Source organism: Megalobrama amblycephala, linkage group LG14, assembly GCF_018812025.1.
Source record: "Megalobrama amblycephala isolate DHTTF-2021 linkage group LG14, ASM1881202v1, whole genome shotgun sequence".
Classification (NCBI taxonomy): Eukaryota; Metazoa; Chordata; class Actinopteri; order Cypriniformes; family Xenocyprididae; genus Megalobrama; species Megalobrama amblycephala.
The window spans coordinates 19,233,872-19,246,637 of record NC_063057.1 but is presented as its reverse complement, the minus strand read 5'-3'; the positions used below and the strand labels follow the sequence as shown (position 1 = coordinate 19,246,637).

Sequence of the window (12,766 nt, the reverse complement as noted above, 5' to 3'; positions counted from 1 at the left end):
GTTAAAACGATCCCCATTCAAACGAATCCGTGAAAATGACTAAAAACTCTGTATTCTGCTGGCAGGCCATTAGATGGCGATGAAACACTATAGACTGAACATGTTATGTGCATGTGTATGATGTAATCATTTTCACAGATTCCCATTTTTGTTGTTTACACAGAGACCATTTTCAAAAACTTGCACTTTGAAACCTGTTTTCAAAAGTTTGAATTTTTTGTAGGCATTTTGTCGTGTAAATGAACGGCCAAAACGCATAAAAAATGTTCCCTTTTTAGTTGAAAATGGTGTCGTGTAAACGGCCCCTAAGAGTTGCATGTTGTTTGGTTAAAGCAGAACTAAGTAACTTAGTAATTAGTCCTTACGATGGTTAATTGACTTGTGGTGTGTTTGAGGCGTGCACTAACCCCCTCTGGCACGTCTACGCCAGAAAACAGCACTTGCAAGTTGAGCTGCGCCGAACCGACACAATCTCGCCTCATGTTCACGTTCATGCGAGAGTGACAAAATGCTTTACGGTAATTCAAAAACAATGTATATATTATGACTTTATAAGACAATTTCGAAAATTACCCACCTCCATCGAGATTTCTTGTACTGTATTTGCAAAACTTCTGCGCTGGTGAGCGTTGTAGTCGTTGTAGTCCAGAGCTGCGCTTGGAGTATTTAAGACAGTGTGATTCACTGAAGGAACCTGTAGGGGAAGCTTCGCAAATCTTACTGAGTTCCGCTTTAAAGGTGCAATATGTAAGATTTCTGTCCGCTAGAGGTCGCTAGAGGCCTATTCAAACAAAAGCGTAGCTTGATGACGCAAGTTTGAGCGTGAAATCTTGGGACATGTAGTCTTCACCTCAACGGATGGTGGAAACAACTGGGATAGGACTCAGGAAGAAATCATGTTCATGGATGCGTTAATTAACGTTATTGTAGTATGAAGCAGAGCAGGACGAGTATTGTGGGAGCTGAACGCTGGATTGCGCAACACACGCCGCGAGCAGCAGAACTTTTATTATGCCACAGTCGCCTGCACCGCTTCCGCTTTTCCGGTCATGAGTATGAGGTAACGCAGCTCTGTTTATCATATTAGATACATTTGAGTGTGTTGAAAATAATGTTATAACTTTACTCTGTGTGTTCGCTCGGCAGCTGCTGTGAGACACTGTTGCACACCGCAGTAAGATAGATCGATTTTAGAATATCATATTAATAAATGCTGGATGGCTTGTGTTGATAAATGGCATGCAATTAATTTTAAAACGTATTGTATGATGGAGAAAATTCTGTATTAGTGTTACTAAAAATAAAGCTCCATCTGATTATGCCATGTTAGCTACTTCACAAAATAGTGTTTTTCTCTGAGGTATGGTATAGCATGGTACTCGTAAAAAATCAAAAATTAGATTTAAACATAAGACTAAACGTGTTGAGCTATATAACAATAATTAGTTTTCTGTCTATAAACGTAGCCAAACAGTTGTTCCCTTGTCTATTAAAACATGTAATATATTAAAGCATCTTTGGTGTTTCCATAGTTTCTATAAAATAAAACCAGACACCGATTGTAACGTGGGTATGACGCAATTGACAGGCGACTCCTCACACGTCCCGGAGCCTTGGTTAAATTGCAATTTTCTCACGATTTACAAATAGTTGGAAACATTTGGGATATTGTAAGTACTCAAGTGAACAAAAATATATAACACTGGCCTAGTTTTTTTTTACATATTGCACCTTTAATAGTTGAATGATTCAAAATGACTCGTAATACACAATGCTCGCTTGTCGCCACCTACTGACATAAAGATGTCACCTGCAGAAAGAGTCACTGAATGAAACTGAGTGGATCTTAGCTGTGCATTAATTCAATACTACTTCAACTCTCCTCTCTAATTGTATTTATTTATTAATTTATTATTTGTTTGTTAGGTTTGTCATTTGGTTCTGTGGTTGTCGTTTTTTCCCGACAGTATTTAGTCCAAACACGCACTGAAACATGCACTTTTGCAATGTTTACATAATGTTTAATAGTCTTTTTTTTTATGTAGTTATGTCCTGGTCGATTCGAAAAACATCATTAAGACGATTTTTTCCTAAATGTAATTAGTTTAAAAATAAAATACACAAAACATTTGCATGCGTGAACATGGAAACGAATGGAGGAGATCCAATTATTTGTTGGAAAGCTGCAACTTTAAGACAGTCGCGTACTCCCCCTCTTTTCTTGAACAATGGTCTCTACCAACCACCGCTGCTCTCGCCGCTGAATCCTTAACGTGCCATTTTATTACTAATGGGCATATCTGGAAATCAAAATGTCATTGATATACGGGACAGTATCGCGTTTCTGAGGATGCCAGCGGTGGATATTCATGCGGGTTTCTCCGGACCAGTGCTGATTTTGGCCAGTGAAGCTTCCTTGTAGTGAATCGGATGATTGGAGCAGCTGTGCGCTCGCGCTTAGATTGCAGCTGTCATTGATATTGCATAGTGAACAGTGAGTATAAGACAGCATGCAAAATACAATGCAACAGTCATTGTGTCTGACTTATGTGTGTAAATGCAATATTCTCTGTGCACCATTCTCAAGGTGATTTGGAAATGTCCGTTTAGTGAAAGGAAACTTCCAACAGATGTGAGAGGTATTGCTGTAGTAACAGAGATCAATCAGTGAATGAATGAATGAATGAATGAATGAATGCATGAATGAATTAATGAATGAATGCAAGTGTGTTCTGTTGAACTGATGATAATCTTTCATATCTCATACAGGGAAAAGGTGTATAGATCAATGGAAGACACTGACAGAGAGAAAGGAAAGAGAGAGGAGGGAGGGAGAGAGAGAAAGGCAAAGACAGGCATGATGTAATGCGCTTGAGACAATGGTTGAGGATTCTCTCCAATTAGAGTCACAGCAGCGCAAAAGGCTGTTTTGAAAGAGATGAGATCACTGTAACATGCCGGCTTGCTAGGTGAACTGGGAATGTCATGGGAATTGTTCCTGCATTGCCTGTGGTCCGGCTGTAATGGACCTTATTCACATGTGCTGCTGGACTGAGTGAATGTGAACGTGATCTAATCTCTAATGTACAAATGTTTAGCTGTACAGTCAAGCAAAGAATGTTTGAATTACTACAGCATGAAGCTTTTATTGAAATTTGAAGGATTAATCATCTCATTTAATTGTGATATTACACGCAAATGCTTATACAGTATGCATTTTTACTGTCACCTGGCCATGTTGTGTAAAAATTGTCATGCCATCACATCTTGTCTATTAAAGGAAGTGTGTGACTGTTCAGTGTATTTTTTTAAAAGTATAAAATATTTTGTAGTAGCTGTCAGAATATTCCTTTAAGTTCAAGGCCCCAAAAAATGATGTATATAGAACTAAGAATACAGCACTATCTGCTTTCAAATCTCAAATTTAGTAATTTTTGCAACTTCGCAGATGCTAATTATTAAACATGGAAGCAACTGGTTAGTATAGATGGAGACTCATGGTGGAAACACTGGTCTGCACTGTAGACAGACAGGCTGAGAATAGGACGGCCTCCGTGTCCCACTGACCCTGTTGGTTGTGCTGGTGTGTAAAATCTACCTCAGCCATTTTTGCTGTATTTTATCAAATGTACAGCTGGTTTGTATGACCTTGGCAGGGGGTGTGTTGGAAAAGATCTTTTTCACACCACTGAATGTGTGCGAGTTTATTATAGGTTATATCAGTGAAAAAGTCCAGTCTGAGACTACCATTGAAAATCAGGGATATAAAATCTAATTTAAATATCCAAATAAACAAAAAAACATTTATATAAACAAATATAAAGATAAAAAAATTATTAGGGATGCGTGATATATCGGCCACCATATCGGTATTGGCTGATATGTGTTCATTTTAAATGTTATCGTTATCGGCTCAATAAGACAATTTGGCCAATATATTAAAGCCGATAAATAATGGATTATTTCCTTCAGCGGAGACACTTCAGATGCGCACTGTTCACCATGATTGTTTTGAATTGCTTGAAATATCTCAAAAATCGGCCAATATATCGGTTATCGGTTTTTAAATATAGAGAATTATCAGTATCGGCCAAAATTTTCATATCGGTGCATCCCTAAAAATTATACTTTATATATCTAAATTATACCTAATATATAAATAAACGTAATGACATAAAATGGTTAAAATTACATGTCAGATTAAATACATTTTGCATATTGACCAAGCTTGTGGAGTTCATGCTGTCATTAAAGCTACAAGTGCAAACCAAATGCTAAGACATTTTAATGTCCATTTTCTCAAAAATTAAGTTTGCACTAAAATTTCGGTTAAATGTTATACTGATATTATACTTAATGAAAGCATTTGCATTAAAAACTAGTCTTTCACTCACACTGTATATCAAATACAACATTATATCATAATTTGTGTGGTTGGTTATATATGTTATATGCGGTTCTTTGCCTGTCTTGAATCACCACAAAAATCCACAGATTTCATTGAACTCACTCACCTCAGCCCTCCCTTTCCTCTCACTCTGTACCTCTCTTTCTCTCTCCCTCCCCCCACAGATATCCATTCATTCAGACAGTGTGTGTGGAATATGATCGCTCTTGTTGTCATCATTGGGGCTTTTACTCTGGGCATTGCCTTGTGCTCCACTCAATACTCCGATTGAAATGTGGGTTTAAAATACAGTGCCAGCACTCTCGCACCAAATGTGCCATCGAGGAGTCTTGGGTTTGTGCCCATCTGCATTAAATTTCAGTGCTGGATGTTATGCCAAATATCCTGGAAATATTCTGTGCCCTTGACCTTTTGTTAAAATGTGAGCTGTGATGTGTTAACAGTCAATAATCCACATTCCTTTGTTCATTTATTCAGTCCAGCCCACATGCTTGGACCACCACTATTTACAAATCCCCTACTTGCAACTTGGTACAGTCCATTATTGGATTATTTGACTCTGTTTGCTCATTAACTAATCATGAAGGGCTTGATCAGCAAAATATATTATGGCAAAAATCTGCGGAATGGATTTAAACACCTTTATTTAACCTATTTTACTACTAAATATGGTGTAATTCCTCTCTGAGGTCCCACTAAAACAAGGCCATAGATCCCTTGAGCAAAGTAAAAACAGAATGGCCACTGTCCTTCCTCTGTAAAATATCATAATGTAATTGATGTCCTAAAGGGACATAGGATTCCATTGTTTTGTACGTTCATTGAATACCAATATCTATCTCGTAGGCAAAAGTTGAACTCTGGATCATTCCACAGTTAAAGTTTTGAAGTCTTGCCAGCCTCACTGCTGATGTCTGATGTTAGGGGCTGTTTGGAGTTATGAAATATAGATGGGAGTCTTCTTCTCTTAAGATGCTGTAATGGCTTTTCTCTTCCCCTCTTCCAATCCTGCTGCGTCATTCTTTCTTTTTGTCTTCCTTTCGTTCCTTTCTTCCTGTCGCTTCTGGTAACACTTTATTTGATGGTCCCCTTTAGACATTCTTTTGACTATTAGTAACATTGCACATGTATGTCAACTCATAGTCATAAGAGTATTAATAGACTGTCTGCTTAATATCTGCTAACACTTTATTTTAATGGTCCCTCAACATACATTCTACTGACTATAAGTAACTTTGCAACTACATGTCAACTTATTCTACTATCCTTAACCCCTTATTCTACTAACTCACTTGTCATCGACAACACCACTGATGAGTAAACATTGAACAATAAGCATGTCTCAGCCAGGTTCATTAGTTGTAAGGGTCCCCTTGAAACATTTTTGTGCTATTTGCAGCGAGTTTCTGTATTTGGCTGCATTGTGTGCATGTTTCTGTATTTAGTTGCATTAAAAGTATTTGCAGCTTGTTTCTGTATTTGGTTGCGTTATGAGTATTTGCAGTGCGTTTCTGTATTTGGTTGTGTTGTGAGCATTTGGAGCGTGTTTCTGTATTTGGTTGCGTTGTGAGCTTTTGAAGTGTGTTTCTGTATTTTGTTGTGTTGTGAGCATTTGGAGCATTTTTCTGTATTTGTTTGCATTGTGAGCATTTGGATTGTGTTTCTGTATTTGGTTGTGTTGTGAGTATTTGGAGTGTGTTTCTATATTTGGTTGTGTTGTGAGAATATTTCTGTATTTGGTTGCGTTGTGAGCATTTGGAGCGTGTTTCTGTATTTAGTTGTGTTGTGAGTATTTGCGTTGTATTTGCAGCATGTTTCTGTATTTAGTTGTGTTTTGAGTATTTGCAGTGTGTTTCTGTATTTAGTTGTGTTGTGAGTATTTGTGTTGTGAGTATTTGCAGCATGTTTCTGTATTTTGTTGCATTGTGAGTATTTGCAGTGTGTTTCTGTATTTGGTTGCGTTGTGAGTATTTGGAGCATGTTTCTGTATTTAGCTGTGTTGTGAGTATTTGCGGTGTCAGTATTTGCAGCTTGTTTCTGTATTTAGTTGCATTGTGAGTATTTGCAGTGTGTTTCTGTATTTAGTTGTGTTGTGAGTATTTGCTTTGTGAGTATTTGCAGCTTGTTTCTGTATTTAGTTGCATTGTGAGTATTTGCAGTGTGTTTCTGTATTTAGTTGTGTTGTGAGTATTTGCTTTGTGAGTATTTGCAGCGTGTTTCTGTATTTGGTTGCATTGTGAGCATTTGGAGAATGTTTCTGTATTTAGTTGAGTTGTGAGTATTTGGAGCATGTTTCTGTATTTAGCTGTGTTGTGAGTATTTGGAGCATGTTTCTGTATTTAGCTGTGTTGTATTTGCGTTGTGAGTATTTGCAGCTTGTTTCTGTATTTAGTTGCATTGTGAGTATTTGCAGTGTGTTTCTGTATTTAGTTGTGTTGTGAGTATTTGCAGCTTGTTTCTGTATTTAGTTGCATTGTGAGTATTTGCAGTGTGTTTCTGTATTTAGTTGTGTTGTATTTTCTTTGTGAGTATTTGCAGCGTGTTTCTGTATTTGGTTGCATTGTGAGCATTTGGAGAATGTTTCTGTATTTAGTTGAGTTGTGAGTATTTGGAGCATGTTTCTGTATTTAGCTGTGTTGTGAGTATTTGGAGCATGTTTCTGTATTTAGCTGTGTTGTATTTGCGTTGTGAGTATTTGCAGCTTGTTTCTGTATTTAGTTGCATTGTGAGTATTTGCAGTGTGTTTCTGTATTTAGTTGTGTTGTGAGTATTTGCGTTGTGAGTATTTGCAGCTTGTTTCTGTTTTTGGTTGTGTTGTGAGTATTTGCAGCGTGTTTCTGTATTTGGTTGCATTGTGAGCATTTGGAGAATGTTTCTGTATTTAGTTGTGTTGTGAGTATTTGGAGCATGTTTCTGTATTTAGCTGTGTTGTGAGTATTTGTGTTGTGAGTATTTGCAGCTTGTTTCTGTATTTAGTTGTTTTGAGTATTTGCGTTGTGAGTATTTGGAGCATGTTTCTGTATTTAGTTGTGTTTTGAGTATTTGCGTTGTGAGTATTTGGAGCATGTTTCTGTATTTAGTTGTGTTTTGAGTATTTGCGTTGTGAGTATTTGCAGTGTGTCTCTGTATTTGGTTGCGTTGTGAGTATTTGCAGTGTGTCTCTTTTTGGTTGCGTTGTGAGTATTTGGAGTGCGTTTCTGTGTTTGGTTGCATTGTGAGCATTTGGAGTGTGTTTCTGTATTTGGTTGCGTTGTGAATATTTGCAGCTTGTTTCTGTATTTAGTTGCATTGTGAGTATTTGCAGCATGTTTCTGTGTTTGGTTGCGTTATGAGTGTTTGCAGTGTGTTTCTGTATTTATATATTATATATTATATTATATACAAAGTCTCATTGGGGGCAACAACTTCTTTACAATGCTGAGATTTTAGCTTGCAAAATGCCAGCTGACTGAAAACACAAAGAACAAGAAATGTTTAATTTCATCTGTAGTTTTCATTATATCAAACATCTAAAATAAAAATAAAAAAATAAAAAAAAAGTTCTAATTATAGCTATGATTATAAATCATGGATGTGTCATATATGATTCTGTGTTGACATAACACAGAGCCTTTTTCCATTATATGTACTGTAAGTTCTTCATTAAACTCTTTATTTGCTCGTTGTGTCACTGATCATGTGTAATAGTGACGTAAGTGGTGGTTTGTAAGCTGGCACATCCAGACTGCTGTGAGAGTGGGTGCTGACTGCTGCAGCAGGTGTCTGTCTCTGACGTCACTCTCTGAGTGTGACTCAATGTGTCAGTGTTGTGTGAAAATAAATGTAGGTCTTTTTTCCCCCATTGTAGCCAGATAAGTGTGTGGGATGTTTGTGAGTGTTTGTGCAGTGATTGAGAAGGGAGTCCCAGACTCTCTCCCACATGAATAATTTATTGATTGGCATATGGCATTGAGACGTTGCTTCTATTCCACTTCCTTTGTCTCTCTCCTCACTCACTTTTCTCTGTTATATCTGGATATTCCTGCGGTACTCCTGAAACATCAGGAAAAAGCTTTAGATTTTTGTTTTGGTTTATGATTTTTCCCTCGCTTATAGTGATTCCAGTGCACTTTTATCTCAATTCGACAACCATCTGGTGTACACTCATTTTTTATTTATTTATTTATTTATTTATTTTTATTGAAAATTGTTTTCCCTGACCAGAGGGTTCTAAGGGCCAAGGGAAAGGAGTGGTGCTGATTGTTTTGTATTGATCAACTATCAATTTCCCAATAACTACCTCGAGAACAGTCACCAATGTAGACTGCGACAGAAATGAGAAGATGCTTCCAGATGCATGAGGCCTTATTTATATATTATTTTAAGTGATTTCATCTTTCGTTTCAATTTAGGAGACAGAAAGTGGTGATTTCTGAATAGATTCCGAATAAGGTTGAAAACTCCACCAGTTTAACCACTCTGCACCATTTAACCATTTTCTGAGCAGTTGCGAACATGATAGATAGACATTGTGTAATTAACAGAATAATAAGATAATCACAATGACGTGACTTTTGAATATATCTCACATTTACGGCACACTTAAGGATCTAAGAAAAACACACTTTATTATATTATATTATATTATATTATATTATATTATATTATATTATCACACTCGTAGCCATGCGATATGGCTGTATATCAGTCGTAGGTAATAACAGCGTGCTGATATACAGCCTATATTGCATGGCTAAGAGTGTGATATTATGTTTATACAACAGTTCGACAGTACGAGTGTGTAAATAAGAAATAACAATGGAGTGTCTTTAAAACCCTCTTTTGTGCAGAACTACTTCCTTCCGCCATGGATTCAGATCTCAAATTGACAGTTTGACCAAGGATCCATTACTATTTCTAAAACTTCACTTTAGAACTTGTAACGAAGGAATGTTGAGTCCCTCCATTGAAACTCATTGTATTTTGTGCAGTATTATTGAGAGAGAGAGAGAGAGATTTGATTTTTAACCCATACTTTTATTACATCAATAACAAAGAAACATCAAACCATTATCACAAAAACAATCAGCACAACAAAAGAGAGAGAGAGAGAGAGAGAGAGAGAGAGAGATCACCTGAGTGAGCATTACCTGTGTCTGATATAACATCCATTCTTCAGGTTGATGTCCGTAATATTATATCCATTAATAAAAATCTGTTTGAATGTCCGCTGAGGAAAGCGATCTTTGTATTTGTCCTTTTTACAGTTAAAGGAATTTTCCATAACGGTGCTAAAACGCCCTTTGTTTACAAAAGTCCCTTTCAATTTAAAAGTCTCTTGCAACTGACTCATTTACTCGTAAAGCTTGCTGCCATCTAACGGCGTATTAATGTAACTTTCACTCATTCCATATTACCGCACTAATGGACCCTTTCTCAATACCAACATACAACATATTATTTATATAAAATAATATTTATAGAACAACAATATTTAAATGAACAACAATAGCCATTATAAATGACAATAGGAAATAAACACAATTGTACAATTCAGTCAAACGTACAAAAACAGGATGTAAGTTAAATATAGCCTTAATATTAAATTTAACATAGCCCAATTTAATTTGCTCCGGAACAAGTAATAGATTAATAATACCAAAAATTGCTTGTTTTATGTACCCAAAATGAATTACATATCTCATGTTTAACCACTATAAGAGCCAGTGGCAAATCCCAGAAGCACTGGCTGAGATGAAGTTGTTCTCGGCGGGTACACGAGCACCTGAATGGCCGCTCACGGCCTGGAACTCGTATCTCCGAAAACGTCTAATGCAAACGGTGAAAAGGTAGGAGTGCTGTTATGAATATCGCACAGTTCTCAGCCCAGTCAGATTCGAGAACCAGAAAGAACTATTGTATATTTTTTATATTTTATATCTGCTTTATAAGTACTATTAAAACAGCTAATATTCTAGTAATATGCAAGCTAATAAGCAGCTAGTTAAAAGTGAGAATTGTTCCCCATACTAAAGTGTTACCATTATATTTGTTATAACAATATTTATTTGGATTTTTTTTTCTTGTGTTCTTTGTTCAAAAGCATGATTGTGCAACTGAATCGTTTAATTATTCTTAAATAAGTAGCTTGTGGAACAATTGTATTTGTTTCAATCTTGAGTTGTTCTCATTGTATCAATGTATACATTACATTAAAAAAAAAATCTTGTTTTATTTTTAATGTAGCAGCCAACTTAGGTCAGTTCTTTAGCTTAGCTAAAATCATCTGTTATCTAAGTGACATTTGTCAAGCGTTTTGATACCCAGTGGCGGTTTATGAGAAACTTTCGACGTGGTCTAACTCGTGACAGACCTTTGCACATTAATTTGTCTTTTGAATTGTCTCTTTATCTACAGCAGCAGGGGGAAAAAAAAACTCCCACTTTTCCAGGCAGCTTCAGGGCTCTCCATTGCATGCTCGGTTGGAGACAGGAGAGCTGGCCGCAGCCCAGAGCGTTTGTGGGTCTAAAGTTAGCAGTTAGTGGCTAGCTGGGAGATGGTGGGACTCTGGCTAACAGCCTGTTCACATAGTGTCTTCAGGGCCCATTGCCAGTGAGAGTCAGCTTAGGATGGACATGTATAGGCCTACTATCTGCAAACATGAAAAGTAAGAATGTAGGTCATATGTCTTCTGTAAATAATGCAATGAAATGGACTAATTATATTAACTTTTTGTATGTTCTATATGTGTATAGAGATGGAAAATTGTGTTTGAATTTTAAATGAATGACTGTTTGAAAACAGTAATTATTTTTGTTCCATTTGGTGAAGCAAATTATAGGCCTTTATCACACTTCCGCGTTCGGTAAGCAGATCTTCAAATAGTAGCGTAAAATAACTTCCACTGTAGCCTGTATCAATGACAGTGCCCATAGCATGGGATTGTTGGGATTTATTAATGTGCACTTCATCTGAACAGATAACCACAGTTTACATTCATTATTCTGGTATGATAAAACAAAGAAAAATTATGTCATGTTATTCCAACCCAAATGTCATGATTTAAAGTAGAGCACACAACCCTACTGTATGTTTATTTTCCCATATTACTTCCTTGACAAAATTACTTCCTTTTTCAAAACTCTGCAAATGGAGCCCACATCTTTAAAGGTGCCCTAGAACGTTCTTTCACAAGATGTAATATAAGTCTAAGGTGTCCCCTGAATGTGTCTGTGAAGTTTCAGCTCAAAATACCACATAGATTTTTTTTTAATTACTTTTTTTAACTGCCTATTTTGGGGTATCATTAACTATGCACCGATTCAGGCTGCTTCCCCTTTAAAGCTCTAGACTATAATACAGTGCATTTACAAAGTTCACACTGCTAATATAACCATCAAATGGATCTTTACAAGATGTTCGTCATGCATGCTGCATGCATGCTTTGGATCATGTGAGTATAGTATTTATTTGGATGTTTACATTTGATTCTGAATGAGTTTGATAGTGCTCCGTGGCTAAAGCTAACATTACACACTGTTGGAGCGATTTATAAAGAATGAAGATGTGTTTATGCTTTATAAAGACTGCAAGTGTTTAAAAATGAAAATAACGACGTACGAATACAGTAAGAAACGATGGTACCTTTAACCACATTTAACAGGTACATTAGCAACATGCTAACGAAACATTTAGAAAGACAATTTACAAATATCACTAAAAATATCACGTAATCATGGATCATGTCAGTTATTATCACTCCATCTGCCATTTTTCGCTATTGCTTCTTGCTTGCTTACCTAGTCTGATGATTCAGCTGTGCACAGATCCAGATGTTAATACTGGCTGCCCTTGTGTAATGCATTGAACATGGGCTGGCATATGCAAATATTGGGGTCATACATATTAATGATCCCGACTGTTACGTAACAGTCAGTGTTATGTTGAGATTCGCCTGTTCTTTCGGAGGTCTTTTAAACAAATGAGATTTATATAAGAAGGAGGAAACAATGGAGTTTGAGACTCACTGTATGTCATTTCCATGTACTGAACTCTTGTTATTCAACTATGCTAAGGTAAATTCAATTTTTGATTCTAGGGCACCTTTAAATTATTACATTTATCCCCGCCTAATCATGAATATGTGGTTATATGCTTGCCATCCTCAGTAACGGTGTAATATATAAGCCACACAGGTGGTGGCTGTGGTCTGTTCCAGGTCATGTTGCTGCAGGAAACCCTGTTACGTAAACAATAGAGGAAATGATGCATTCTGGCCTATAGCATGAAATACAGAGTTCAGGGAGCTCAACCTCCCATGACATCTCTGCTTTACCTTTCACATATACTCTACTACAGCAATATTCAGACAGATTCATT

The 12,766-nt window shown here is 36.6% G+C and overlaps 1 protein-coding gene across 13 annotated transcripts in view; it reads left to right on the top strand.

Moving 5' to 3' along the window:
* The window catches only part of ppfia2 (PTPRF interacting protein alpha 2), a 269,017-nt gene that overhangs the window by 55,530 nt on the left and 200,721 nt on the right, over nt 1–12,766 (top strand). For 5 of the 13 annotated variants that reach the window (XM_048157033.1, XM_048157032.1, XM_048157031.1 and 2 more), the window contains exon 1: nt 2,165–2,494. The exons of 1 other annotated variant lie outside the window; for it this stretch is intronic. The gene's annotated coding sequence lies outside the window, so the exon portion shown is untranslated. Of the gene's footprint in view, nt 1–2,164; nt 2,495–10,949; nt 11,055–12,766 lie in introns of those variants that run through there. 7 more of the 13 variants (XM_048157035.1, XM_048157046.1, XM_048157034.1 and 4 more) reach the window with 3 other exon arrangements.